General features: G+C 39.5%; 1 protein-coding gene and 1 long non-coding RNA gene across 11 annotated transcripts in view; one reads left to right on the top strand and one right to left on the bottom strand.

The window, feature by feature from the left end:
• LOC100063291 (N-acetyllactosaminide beta-1,6-N-acetylglucosaminyl-transferase) overlaps positions 1-14,914 on the bottom strand; it is an 81,056-nt gene that overhangs the window by 17,998 nt on the left and 48,144 nt on the right. The window lies entirely within an intron of this gene.
• The window catches only part of LOC102148205 (uncharacterized), a 117,523-nt gene that overhangs the window by 74,550 nt on the left and 28,059 nt on the right, over positions 1-14,914 (top strand). For 5 of the 7 annotated variants that reach the window (XR_011429480.1, XR_011429483.1, XR_011429479.1 and 2 more), the window contains one exon: positions 13,777-13,899. The exons of the other annotated variants lie outside the window; for them this stretch is intronic. This is a non-coding gene — a long non-coding RNA (uncharacterized lncRNA). The remainder of the gene's footprint in view (positions 1-13,776; positions 13,900-14,914) is intronic. 7 annotated transcript variants of the gene reach the window in all.

The following is a 14,914-nucleotide window of genomic DNA, read 5'->3' as shown; positions in this document are numbered from 1 at the left end:
GTAACGTACAGCATGGGGACTATAGTTAATAATACTGTACTGTATATCTGAAAGTTGTTAAGAGAGTAGATCTTAAAAGTTCTCATCGCCAAGGAAAAAACTTGTTAACAATGTGTGGTGATGGATGTTAACTAGACTTAACCTTGGTGATCATTTTGAAATAGACGTGAATACCAAATCAGTATGTTGTACACCTGAAACTAATATGTCGTATGTCAATTATATATCAATAAAAAAAAAGAAGCTCAAACGTGTTAGGAACTAAAGTTACTAACGTTTAACCCTAAGATAGCCTCTCCTCTTTTTAAAAAAATTAATTTTTAAGTAGACTTTACTATTTTTTGTTTAGAGCAGTTTTCGGTTCACAAGAAAATTGAGCAGCAGGTGCAGAGATTTCCATATATTCCCCGCCCCTCTCCTCTCTTTATACCTGTCAAGCTGGCAAAGATTTAGTAAATAGTAATATGGAGGGTGTAGGGAAATGGGGGTCTCAGACTAGCCAATGGGAGTGTAAATTGGTGCAATTTCTTGGAAGAGCAATATGACACTTTTGCATCAAAACCCTTAAAAATGTGCATACCCTTGGACTCAGCAGTTCAAGGTACTGGAATTTGTCCTAAGGAAGTTAGTCGTAAATTATTATTTGAGAGGCACTGGACTATAGCAGCTAAGAGGAGAGACTCTGATACTAAATTGCCTGGGTTCAAGTGCGTGCTTGAGACCAATTACTAACTGTGAGACTGCTGACAGCTTATCTAATCTCTCTGATCCTCAGTTTCCCTATCTGTAAATGAGGGTCAAAGCGGTACCTCATGGAGTTCCTGTAAAGTGCACGATATGCTTAAAACACTCTGAATGGGGGCTGGCCCCGTGGCCGAGTGGTTAAGTTCGCGCGCTCCGCTGCAGGCGGCCCAGTGTTTCGTTGGTTCGAATCCTGGGCGCGGACATGGCACTGCTCATCGGACCATGCTGAGGCAGCGTCCCACATGCCACAACTAGAAGGACCCACAACGAAGAATATACAACTATGTACGGGGGGCTTTGGGGAGAAAAAGGAAAAAATAAAATCTTTAAAAAAAAAAAAGAAAAGTTTAAAAAAAAAAAAAAAAAAAAACACTCTGAATGGTGCTTGGTACGTAGGAAGTACTGTAAAAGTATCAGTCATCATTAATTACCAATCTTATTAATAAAACAACTATTATTACTGCTAAGACCTCCTCAATGCCCATAATTTGAGGCTTTGCTAAATAAATTATAGCGCAAAGGATAGCATGCTACAGAGCTACTATAAATTATGGTGAAGAATTCTTCATGACATGGAAAGACGATGACATACTATTACATGAGGAGAGCCAATTATAAAAACAGTCAAGGCAGGTGAAAATATATGCTTTTATATGAAAACAAAGACTGAAGGAAATATACTAAAATATTATCTCTGAGTATTCAGTTGATTGATTATTAGTCTTTGTAGTTTTCTGTATTTTCCTCATTTTTTTAAAATGCTACTTTTATGACCATTGGGGAGTAGGTACCTATTTAAAAAATTTCCTAACTACTGTTAAATTTCTTTTGTAATGAAAGTTAAATGTACATTCCCAAAATTAACTAGAAAAAATATATATTTTTAAAAGATTCCAATAAATACTTTATCAAATGTTTTCACTAACGAAGGATGTATTTTGATTGTGGTAGACTGCAAAAGATGGTCATGAATTCATCTCATTGCTATATGTACATGATTTTGCAGCTTTTCCATCAAGAGGTAGAGGGTGTTTTTCCAGCCCTGGAATCTGGCCTTGGCCATGTGCCTGGCTTTGGCCAAAGGGACATTAGCAAATGTGACAAAACCAGAGACTTCAAAATCACTTGTCAATCAGCGTTTGCCCTCCCCTTCAGGCTGCCAAGTGAAGCAGCCTGGTGAGCTCACTGGGGAATGAGGCACCACGCAGGGAGAAGACCCGGTCCGGCAAGGGATCCCGTCCAAGCTGATCCAGCCCTCGTGTCGCTGGCCCTGCCCCGAAGAACAAGATGAGGAGAACCTTTCTTCAAGCCACTATGTTTTGGAAGTTCTTTTCCTCCCTGCAAAACCTTAACTGATGTTTTTTAAAAGTAGATATGAGGTGCAAATGGTAGGGAATTAATGAGGGCCAGGTCAACAAGATAGTCAATACCATTTCCAGTTTTTCTCTCTGACCCAAGCCTTCATCTACATCAGTGTTGCCTCTCTGGCTACACAGTAGAATCGTCTGTAGAATTTTTAAAAAGTGCCAATGACTGCGCCCCGTCTCCCAGGTATTCCGAACTAACTGGACGGGCGTGAGGCCCAGGCATGGGGATTTTTAAAATGCTCTACACAATCATAATGTGTGGCCAGGGCTGAGAACACCTGCTCTACACTGAGCATTTTACTGAACCTCGCTTCAGAGGGATAATACTTTCTAGTTTCTAATACACCAAGTATTGTGCCTCAGTAAGGAGAGATTTTAGTTTTTCATCAAATAAAGTAACTTTAAGTTTTAGAGATTTTAAAAGTACAGAAAAGTTCAAAGAAGAAACAGTAGTTTATTTCCAACTCCTCTAAATGAGCTAGCGTTAAGCATCTTGGCACCTTTACCTTGTGAATCTTTACTTTTTTCCTCTTAAAAATATTCTTCTATGGTTTGTGAAAAATTGAACACTGGTTATTAGAATGGATTCAAATAATGCATAAAAATACAAAGAACAAAAAGGAAAGTAAGAAAAAATTCCAAAACACTACAAACCTTACACCTACAAAGAACAATCGTTAAGAAAACATTAGTTCGTAAAGCATCTTTTTGTAGAAATGAATATTCCATGTCACCTTAAGACTCCAACATACCTATTAACTACTTAACTAACCTATACTGAATCCAGATTGCAAATAGCCGTTCACAAGTGGCCTTTAGCATTTAGAGATGTGGATTGGGTTTCCTTAAATGAGTTTCCCTTATGCACATTTCTACCACTTTTGTGTGTTTATCAGCTCAAACAACTGTTTCCTTAGGACTTCAGTTTTATTAGATTCCAGAAACGTGAGAAATTCTGTTACCTGCAGCACATGAAAACCAAGTAGTAAGCTGTCTGTGTGATCTACTTTTCTAGATTTGTTCACAGCTTGAGTCAAGTATTTGTATTTCAAGTGGCAATTCCTAGATTTTACCTTACTGTTTCAAATAAAAGTATTTACTGTACTGATTTCTCACTCTATTACACAGAAACGGATTTCCAGGCAGGGTCATTACTTACTGGAATCAATAGAACATAGCATGCCCTGTCCTGCTTTGTCTGTGTCTGGGAAAAGGTCCTTAATGACTCCATTAGACAAATTTCCATCTTGCCCGCACACAGTGCCTTCTTCACCTTCAAAACAAGGCACCAGGCTACATGCAGCTGGGTGTGAATCAGGAATTCATTTTCAAGTTGTCGAACATCCAACTCCATGTAAAAGCAGCTAAATAAAAATCACACTTGCTTAGGACTCTTGTCTAATTTTAATCCCTATTTACAACCCAAGTCAGGTCCAAAGGAGTTGAAGGTCAGTGGTAAATTCCATTTGTTGCTGCTTGTACTGGGGTATATATAGGTTGCTAATTCTGGGAACTAAGTGCCTATCTATAGCAAGCCTAACCTTTTATACAGAACAGCAGAAGCAGTTCTTCTGTTTGCACTCTTCTGCAAATATGAGAAACATCTAACTGGAAAAAGAGGAGAAACGTGGGAGAAAGAGTCTTGCGATGTGCCGGGATATGTGGGTATCCCACCCCTACCCCTGCCCACATGGAGTTTGCAGCAGTTTCTAGGAGCCACAGGGTAGGCCTAGCATTTCTTCTTGAAACATCTATTTAACCTGAACATTTGGATGAAAAGCACTGGGCTACAATGAGAAGTTAGATAATGACACAAAAACAAGCAAAACTAATTTATGGGGTGGGGACAGTTGTCACTCTTGGAAGTAACTGGAAGGGAGCACAGGGGCTTCCCGGAGTACTAGTAGTAACACGGATTCTGGAGCAGGTTACTCAGGTATGGATCAGTTTGAAAATTCAGTGCTCTCTTCAGTTCTCATATGTGCAGTTTTCTGTATGTATGTTTCAATAAAACGTTTAAGAAAGTTAGTGGATAGGAGTGCGATATTTACATAAATTTGTAAAATAAAATGTGAGACTTCAAAGAAATGTTGGCCCATTTAGTTCCTTGCCCTCCTCACTTTAGGGACCACAGAGCCAGTTTTGAGTATCTAGTTTGCAGATTTTGAGGGCTTCACTTTTAAGCACTTGAATAGTGGTGTTTTCAGTTGTGTAACAGTTATTTCAATATTTTAGAAAGTGAATTATGGACATCTTGAGACCAAAACCAATGACTAATACATTCAATCTGTAGAAAAAGATAAACCCTCAGCCATCTACAAATCTAGAGAGATCCTCTTCCGTGAGAGTTCTGATAAGGAATCATGTTGGGATCCTGTGACACGCTCATTACGATGCTCTCGCATGATCTGATGGATTGAAAGGACTCACGATGGGAAATTTTGTGAGTCTGTCACATGTGATTCTGGAATAAAAGTGGAACACGATTTTGGTTACTCTCATTCTTCCAATTAAGTTCATGATGTTCCTACTATTTATTCTGAATCACGGATACTGTCAAATCAAAGGTAACAAAAGATTCCAAATGTAAGCTTAATAACGATATAACTTAGATGCTGTATTTACTATTAGTTTCTTACCTCAATGAATAATATAACTAAAAATACCCCTACTTTCTTTTGTTTTTAATAATAAGAGGTCCAACAGATTCTATTATTTATGGAAAATAACAATAACAGAGGAAAAGAAAAGTGAGCCAAATGGAACCAATACTCAACAAATATTAAAGCTGCCAAAGGATCTATAGGAAACCATCACATGCACCTTGGAACACACAAAATGAATTCATTAAAAGAAAGGCAAAGTAGGAAGCTGCTTTTCCAGAGTCCAAGGGCTATATATTCTATGAATCCATTTTTATGGCATTCTGGAAAAAGCAAAATCATAGGGGTGGAGAACAAGTCAGAATTTGCCAAGAGTTTGGACTGGGGGCAAGGCTGACCAGGGGGAATTTTTGGAGGTGATGGAATTGTGCTTGACTGTGGTGGCGGATGCATGACTCTATGCAACCGTCAAAACACATGGGTCTAGACATCAAAAAGAGTGAATTTTGCTGTATTTAAATTTAAAAGTAAGAAAGCTCCAAATTCAACAACAATGTGTAATAGAAGGGGTCTCCTTCATGGTAGATAAATTTGAAAATTCCATTTTCAAATGGATAAATTTCAAAATGGATAAATTTGAAAATTCCATTTTGTGCTATATCCATAGAATTTTTCATTTGTGAAATATGAATATACATTATGTTTTTAAATGATTTCTGAAAACCTGTTATAGAATCTTGTCATAACCCATCTTTCAGTATTATACAGTGTACATACCAAAATGCTGTAACTGCCCTTTTGCTCTAATATCTAGAGTATTTCAGAGAAAAATTGTGAGACGCACTAAACATATACAGACTATTGTACTATGACTTAGAAGTCTCATCTTCTAAGTTCAGCTGCTAAATCACGAGACCCAAACAAATCACTCCACCTTCCTGGGCTTGGGTTCTCTAATCTTAAATGATGAGAATATCTTTTCCAACTCCAGTGTGAAATTACCCATTCCACTTCACAAAATCATTCTGTTATTCTTGAAGTAGCCATTCCCAGTTTCTACTCCTTCCAGCGTCTTCTACTTAAAACAAACACCCATCACCACAACTACAATCAGTGGGCACCTTCTTCTGTGTGTCAGGAGTGGAACTGCAGGCTTTAGAGTTACTAGTTACAGAGTTACAGTATACTGATAGAGTTATTCGTTCATTTTTCGGAACACGAGCCTCCCATCCCCCCACCATCAGGAGATTAGTGTTATCATTCCTTGGTTGAGGAAACTAAGTCTGAAGAGTCCAAGGAATCCAAGATCACAGGCTAGAAGAAACCATGATTTGATCCCCCTACCCTCTGAGGCAGAGGGATCCACACTCTTCATTCTACCACAGTTCTCAATTCCTTGTGGACAACTGGAGGACTCTGAAGGTAAATGAGGCCGTGTCTACTTCATTTGGTACACTCTTTACTGCACGTGTCCCTCTTCGGACACAAAGGATGGAAGCTGACAAGGAGACAGGCAAGTTGCCATTCACCGAGACACCCTGTTTTCAACCCGGTTCAGGTGCCCCCTCATCCTGGTCGAAACAACGCTGTATTTTTTTTTCCCCCACTGGGGCAGAGGGAGGAGATTCAGGTTATTTGGAAATGGCAAGTATCCTCAAAAGTCAAGATATCAACACTGATATAGGATCGCTGTTGACCACCTGTGTTTCCTAGCACTTAAGTACACGAGCTGGTGCAGTTACACACGCTGCACATGGGATGATCCATCTCACCAACCAATGTCATATTCTCAGTTACTCTGCTCCTCTCATGAGGGATGAGCCCTAGGAGTATTGGAAGCTGGGGGGAGGGGGGAATTCAAGCTGATTTTGTCTAAGTTCTAGAAAATCTTCCAGATTCTTTGTGGTAATCTCAGAAGTCTCTACATCTTGAGAGATGGCGTTTTTCTAGCCCTGTTGTCCCTTAATGAGAGTAATTAGGTGGAATAAAAACAACTAGCAGTTATTGATATCTACAAGGTGCCATGCACCATCTGAGGCACTTGATACATATTAATACGCATAATTTGCTTACAATGATAGGTTCTATTATCATCCCCATTTTATAAATACAGAAACTGAGATTCAGAGCGGTTGCATAATTTGCCTCAAATGATATACACTAGGAAATTGCTCCACAGGGCTCTCTTCCCTCCCCTACAGGTAAAATACCATGTTCCATCTAGCTCAGCATTTATGGGCACACTCAGAAAATACTCTTTAGAAATAAGGGGAAATATGCTATATTAAAACAACCAGACAAATGGGGAAATTGTGTAAGTACTTAGTACCCAATTTCCTCATTTGGTCAGAATTTAGAGCACAAAAATCACCTCCATGCACTGCCTATGGCGACTGGCCTGAGTTCTCAGTCATGGCAACAGTGGCGGTTGGCATCCAGACAGGGACATAGTGACCTTGACAAGGAGAGAAATTCATTGCCCAGAGGCCATTGTTCCATTAAACCTATTGGTTACAGTGTATTATAAAAAGGCAAGTGGTGATATTAACATACCATCCGGTAGGGGAAGGGATGAAAATGGTAATAGAATTAACAATGGCTGAGCTGGGAGCTATATACCCTTATTGTCTTATAACTCTCACGACAATCTCATGAAGCTGGTATTGTCTCTATTTTACAGACGAGTAAACCAAAGCCCATGTAGGATAGGTTAATTGCTCAAGATGACACAACAGGTAAATGAAACCTAAGTCTGTCTGCCTCTAAAAATTTTGCTCCTTCCACTACGTGCTCTAGAGTTAAAGCAAAATAATGCAGGAACCTCTTCTGAAATCACCTAGCCCAATTTCCTCATTTCGCAGAGAAGGAAACTGAGGCCCAGAGAGTTTAAGTGCCATGCCCAAGGTCAAACAGCTAGTTTAAAGACAGGGGCTAGAGCCTAGAAAATAACTTTGTAGTGTGCATAGCTAAGTCACTGGCCCCTATTACGTGATCCAGTGGCTGGAGCATGCAGTTCCTATAAAAAGGAAAATAAAATATTGACACATGGCTCATAATACTTACTGTCTATTTGTTTAGTATTCTACTGTTCTTAGCTATGCTGAGTAAAGCATTTAAAAACTCAGAGTCCATAAACTACTGTTCCAATCCTTGAGTGTCTTTTGAGGTCATCCAAAACTCATCCTCAGAGCCACGCAGAGATTCTTCTGGCCCTTCTACCGACATCTTTGAAAAGAAACATTAGCAGCCCATTGTCACCGCTGTGAGATGCATTCTTCTCCAGATACATATATTTTGGGGATGAAGTAGAATCAAAACTGCCCAATATACAATTCTTACTTTTTACTAACTTCTCAAACACCTTCCAAACGTTCTCTTATGTCCTAAAACCAAAATTAATTGAGGCTCAGGCTGGTTATGTAGTTTGTCCAGTGTGAGATGAGCTGGTAAGTGACAAGGCTGGGATGCCCAGGTCCACATTGTTCCCTCCACACCGCCCTGCAAGATCAGAGAAGCCTCATGCAAAGCTACAAAGCTTGATACCCGAGGAATCTCAGATTAAATTACATATGTGAAAAATTAACACGATGATTGAAACCAACAGAAGAGGCTCTACAATAACACGTAGTAATGGAAAATACATTAAGATTTGGCTGAAGGCAAAATATCTTCATGTCAATTCCAAAGCTAAACTCATAAATATTCATAGGGGACTCATAAAACAGTAAGACTGTCCATTTGTCCTTTGTATTTTTTTTTTAAATAGAGGAAGTGGAATATTCAGTAGCAAGAAGAGATGGAAAAAAGTACGTCTAAACACTGCACGTGGAACAGTCTATCCCACTGATCAATTTACTTCTCTTAGTGATGTACTTCTCCCTTTTTCTCTAGAGGAAGATGAAGGCCAAGAGAATGGAAATCTTATCAAGCAGAATTCTAACGCTTGCTTCTAATGCTTAAAGAGCTTGTGCTTGTAGGTTCAGCTTTGTCCATTAAAAAAAAAAGGAAGAAAACTCACTCCAGCTGACGTAATATATCTTAAAAGTTTAAGTGGGATAAAAAGATGTTCACTCTTCAACAAATCATGATTATAAGATATGTAGAAAGCATTAGTCTGGAAGATTGGAATTCTGCATTTGCTTTGAAAAAAAGAAGCTATTCATTTCTAAAAATTAGAGTCAACTCGATGATTTGACACTAGTTTTGTTTTGTTGCTTTGTTTTGTGTAATACGTTGATAGCTGTTGAAACTGGCTGACGGGCACAAATGGGTTATCGTAATATTCTCAGTACTGTTGTGCTTGTAAATTTCATAACAGAGTTTAAAAATTATCCCTGCTGGGGGGGTGACATTTGTTTTAACATTGAGGAAGTTGTGCACCCGAAATGGGAAGGATGTGGCTGGACAGCAAAAACCTGTATAGAATGATTGTGAAAAGGCTCTCTCCTTTCTTTCAGGTCTTGGCTATGTTAATTTCCTTTTCCAAGAAATTATATGATGTTCTGAAAAGACAGCTTAAGTCCTTTCTGTTGTAACAGAAAGATAGGGCTTAGGAAAATAAGACAACCTATTAATTCCAATTCCTGTTCTTTTCACGTGATGTGATCTCAAAAATAGAGTCCTGAAGACACTACTGACACCTTTTCCATTTTTAAGGAACGGTCTTCTAGTGGATTATACATACTTCATAGTATTATTGTGAAGACTAAGTGAAGCTTTTTATTAGTTTCAAAAATTACACCAATAACATTAAGGGAAATCAAAATTATAAAGAATAAGTACCCAATCAAACATGTTAAACTGCTTAAATTTTCTCATATTTCCTCCTGTTCCTTTTTGAGTATATCTACATCTAGTTTTACGTGGTTGTCAAGCCACAGTGTAGCCGTCCTTTTGTAGTGAAAAGAGAGTTAAGTTGATTTTACTTAACACCTCGAGGATCTCATTAGTTTAGGAATTCTAGACCACATTTAGGTTTTCTTAATACACATTCATATTACTAAGTGGATAAACACTTAACCTCTCACTAATTTACACCAGATTTTTCATTTAATTCTCAAAACAGCTTTACTAAGTAGCCATATTTATTGTGACTGTACAGATGAGGAGTTAGAGGTTCGGACCACCCAAGGTCACAAGGCTAACAAGGACAAAGCTAAAATTTACCATCAGGTGTGTCTCAATCCAAAACCCAGGACATTTCCTCAACAGGAGTTCTTCCCAAACATCAGTCATTTGCACATCGCTTTGACAATATCCATGATATGCAATCAACACCATAAAGCTTTCCTTATACACGCTCACTCTCGTTTTTACTGGTTGCTGCCTTTCTTCTCAGTCAGGGAGAGTCTCTGATGCAAATGGACAGAATCAACATTGGATGCAAATCTATAAATGTGCCAGTCTCTGTAAAAGATCGTCTATGTCAGCGCTCTCAAAGTGTGCTTCCTAGATGAGAAGCATCAACATCACCTGGGAACTTGTTAGAAATACAAATTCTGGGGTTTGCTCCAGATCTGCAGAAAACCAGAAACTCTGAGGTCAGGGCCCAGCAATCTGTTTGAACAAGCCCTACAGTGGGTTCTGAGGCATGCTCTGTCTGAGAACCAGAGCACTATATACATTATCTTATTTAATACTCATAACTTCTCTGGGAACTAAGTACTACTTATTATTCCCATCATCACAGATGGGTAAACTGAGGCTCAGCAAAGACTAAGGACAGTATCACATAGTTGGCAAATAATGAGAGCCAGGACTTCAATTATGTTTGTCTAGCTCCAAAGCCCTTTTCATAGTATCGTGTGAACTCAAAGGCAGATGGAAGGAGATGCTGTTATAGCGGTTCAGAGAAACAGAGTAGAGATATTTACATTAAAGAGAGAATTTAGACATTGATTATATATCTATCATGGCTTTGATATACAATTAACATCTTATTTTAGTGTTTAAAGAGTTGTTGAAATGCAATACTATGTTTTTGTTAAAAAGAAAAAAAAGTCAATTGCTACTTCCAGAAAAGATTAGTCTTATATAATTAGTAAAGAATGATGGGAGGTTGAATGAAAAGTTGGACAAATGATCTTGTTAGCTCTATACGAATCCTTTCTGCTAGAGTTAAATTCACCTTAAGTTCAGCTTAGCGGATGTTTACCAATTGTAATAGTATTCATACTTAATTAAACATTCATATATATTTTAATCCAATTTTTCTTGTCTTGCATAATATTGTTCTAGAGATTAGGAATTAAAAGCTAAGTGAGAGCAGTGTTTCCAGATTATTTCCTTCACAGGGTGGGGGTGCAAAACATGTTTGGGCACGGTGAAGAAGATGATCCCAATATTATAGCACAGCCACTGCCTGGAGGTTTCCTAAATGGTCCTTCAAATGCCTATAGCTTCAGCATAGGTTAACGACGTAAATACCCTGGCACCTGTCTAAGGTTCTCTACCAGGAGCTCAGCATTTTATGACGGAGCCTCATCAGTCAAGGTACTCAGGAGCCAGGATAAATTGTAGATTATAGATCTTCCCCAAATTACTGGCTTGAGAAGAGCCTAGAGCCCTTTACCAACAGGGAAAAACAAGCCATACAGGCTCAAATCACTAATACGCTAGTTTGAAAATCATATCCAAATTTACTATGTGTATTTAATGTTATCTGGCTATACAAAAATGATATCATTTTCAAACTCTGTTAAATGGATAAGAACCCATGGAATATCTGTTTCATATAATTTCTCCTTCAACCAGAATTTATCTCTGTATTGAGAAAATAAGTGCCATGTGGACTGTCATCTGGCCACAAAAAAATAGCTTTATTGTAGACCTGAATGCTCTAATGATGTTCACTGAGACTGGATTCTACCAGTCCATCAATGTTTATAATTCTCCATCATCAGTACAATTGTCATGACTGAAAGCACCCTTTGTGATTCTAGAAACTGAATTCTAAATTTGGGCTGATGTACAAAGAACACAATGCATACTTTGAAAAACACTGGGACTGATCCAGCCACTCCCAGATTTAAGGTCCTGGTAACCTTTCTGTAGAGAACACATACCTTCTAAATAGCTCAGTGTTTACATTTGCTGAGAGCTACACCTGGAGAAATGTTTCAGATTTCTTTCTATTGTTGACTTTTCTTAACCTTTCATTTCCTTATACTCCTGTGTTCTTCTAAGCCAGTAGCTAAAGAGCAGTCTAGATCAAATTAAGACAGAAGCAACCCACTGCATGAACCACGAGTAGGCCAGGAATGAGATTAACAGCAGGGCCGGATGGGGGCCAAACTGTGGGAGAAACTCAGGCCAGTGCAAGGAAGGTGGAAACTAATTGGAGGCGTCCACATGAGGTGCCTGTGCTTTCTCTCGGCATCAGACGCAGCTGCATGATGGGCCCAGGTGGCTACCTGGGAACCAGATATTCTAAAGAAGGACTTTGCTCTGTTAACATTCCAACTGGAACTCTGGAGCTTGCTAATTCTACAAGGTCTTTCTGATATCTTTATCTTTATCTTTACTGATACCATTTGTTGGCCTAGCTATTGTGGAATTATACCTCCAAGCGGTATCTTACCCACTGTTTTTCTAATCCTTACTATCAAAAATTGACCCCACCCTAGCTGCCCCAGGCACAGGACACTTTTATACATCCTTCCAATCTCATACCTATCCACTCCCTCCCCAGACCCAACCCATAACCATCCAACACTCTACATATCCTCAAATCAGGCATAGTGATAGGTGGTAGTGTAGGGTAGTGATGGGGAAGACAAAGATGGATGTCACATTTCTTACCCTTACAGAACCCAAACACTGAGCAGGTAGACCAGAGGAGACATTCACTTAGCAGGTAATTACAATTCAATGCCATGGCACTGAGTATAGAAAACCCAGAGTGGGAGTACCAATCATCTGGAGGGGGGTTATCAGGGTTGGCTTCTGGAGGAGGTGACATCCAAGGTGGGTTATAAAGGATGACTAGGAGTTAGTCAGAGATGGCAGGAAGGGTATCCCAGGGAGGACATCATAAAAAGCCACCAAAAACAATTAGATGAAAACTGCAGGAGTGTGTAGGGCAGAGTAGTTGCTGGAACATAAAGAAGAGGCATCAACACAAAACAAATGAGGATGGATATGGGTGGGGGAGGGGAGGAGTCAGGTCAGGGAGGTCATGCCACAGGAAGAACTTCAACCTGACTCTCAAGATCATGAGAAGCCACTGTGAAGCTTTGAGCAGGGGAACCACAGGTGCTCCCTAGCCCATCCGAGTGATCTGGACGTTCTCCATCCTTGGACTCTGGGAAGCAAAGGTCCCTGTGCCTTTGTCCCACAAAATTCCTTGAACCTAGATTTAAAGATGCTTCAAAATAAGAAGTTGAGCTTTTAAATTAAAATTAGCTCCCTAAATGTCTGCATATGGTATATTTCTTGTAGTATTTTGTTTCTCATGTACAGACAATAGGGTGCCTAAAATGAGAACCATTTCTCTTTTTCTGTGCATTTGTGGTGAACTTTTAAGAAAACATGTACTGTTTTCCACATATTTCATGAGTTTTATTGTCTATAAACTTCATAAAGTATCTCTGGAAAGATACACAAGGAAGCAATAATACCAGCAGCTGATGGAGTGCAAAATTTAAAAATTTTGAAACCTGTGAATGTATTTCCTGTTTTTTTTAAAAAAGTTAACTTTTTAAAAAATGTCTTTAAAATAGGGGCAGATATTCAGGGAAAAAAAACACAACTTTTTTTTTTCGAGGGGTTGGGGTGGGGGAAAATTAGCCCAATATATTAAATTAGCCCAATATACTAGAGTCACTAAACTTAATCCTCAACCATTCAAATCTCGGCGCTTAAATGCCGTGAAGTCATGTCTGTCTTCTTGCAGAGGACCCTCAGTCACAGTATAGCGCTTGTGTAAAGAGCATGGAGAGCTAAATAAATATTTGTTGATTGCTGAAAATATAAGTGTCAAAATGTTATGTTTTGAAGATTTTTCTATTCTGTGTGAAGACTAAGTCCTCAAGACACTTCGTTTTCCTGTATCATCCTTACAGTGATGAGGTTGAGGCTCAGCGTGCTTGCTTCTTGCCCCCGAGCCTCTGTGAGAACGCTAACTGAAGAACTCTTCCCATTCCACTGGCTCGGAGAAGGAAGAGCCAGACGAAAGCCTACCCCAGGTGAGGACAGAGGGAGCTGGCACAGAAGCCAGTGTGGAGTGTGGGGGCAGTGCCAGCAAGGGCACCTTCCCATGACTCCAGCTAGCACAGTGGCCCTGCTAAGCCTCAGCACATACACGCACACACACACACACACACACACACACACACAGCCACCCCGCATCCCTGCTAACCTTATTTCCAGCTTAAAGTGGTCGGGTGGAGCTTACTACCACTGCCGTCCTCATTTTTTTCCCCATCCTTATCCTTTCTCCTTTCTGGAGTTCTGCAGAAAATCTGCTTTAGATATACAGGAAAGAAGGAAGGATTATTCCTTTTCTTGGTGCAAGAGAAACAGTTCAAACTTCAGGCCACATAAATCCAGGACGAGCTCTCAGCTCTGCCTTGGACGAGCTCTGGGAAGATGAGCATATTACCTCAATTTCTCTAGGCCCCATTTTCTTCATCTCTACATAAGGATAACACTGATCATTTCTCATAATTGAAAGAAATGATATACAACATATATCTGGCACAACCTGTATCAACAGAACCAATATTAGATTGAATATCTAATTTAGATATATTTATGTGTTTAGAATATTTATGTGTGTTGAAAATAGTTATTTGTAAATAAGAAGTATGAATGCTCGCTACACTGTGACACATGCGGGTTGCCGCCCCCCTCCTAAAGCTCTTTGTGATCTGACAATTTAGTGTCTGGAAATCAACTGCTCATGGGGTAGCATATGTCTCTGTCCCCAGTCAACTTGCCGGTCCTCTTTTTGCCTTCTCTAAGTAGCTTTCTTTGACCACCACTCTAATTTAGCTCTTAGGAATGCTGAGTTACCTAAGAACTGCTATGACTCTACATTCAGACATGAAGGCAGCACCCGAAAGTGTCAACAAGAATGATACGACACATAAGAGCAGGGAGTTATTTCAAGTATGGCAGGCACAGGGCCACAGTGACACAGGGCTGACACCCACAGCCATGCTGGCACAAGAGTGGGAAATATGGTATTGGGCCATCACC

This window comes from Equus caballus, chromosome 20, assembly GCF_041296265.1.
Source record: "Equus caballus isolate H_3958 breed thoroughbred chromosome 20, TB-T2T, whole genome shotgun sequence".
In the NCBI taxonomy this organism is placed as follows: domain Eukaryota; kingdom Metazoa; phylum Chordata; class Mammalia; order Perissodactyla; family Equidae; genus Equus; species Equus caballus.
The sequence above is the reverse complement of the archived record's forward strand: the minus strand, read 5'-3'. Positions and strand labels throughout refer to the sequence as shown.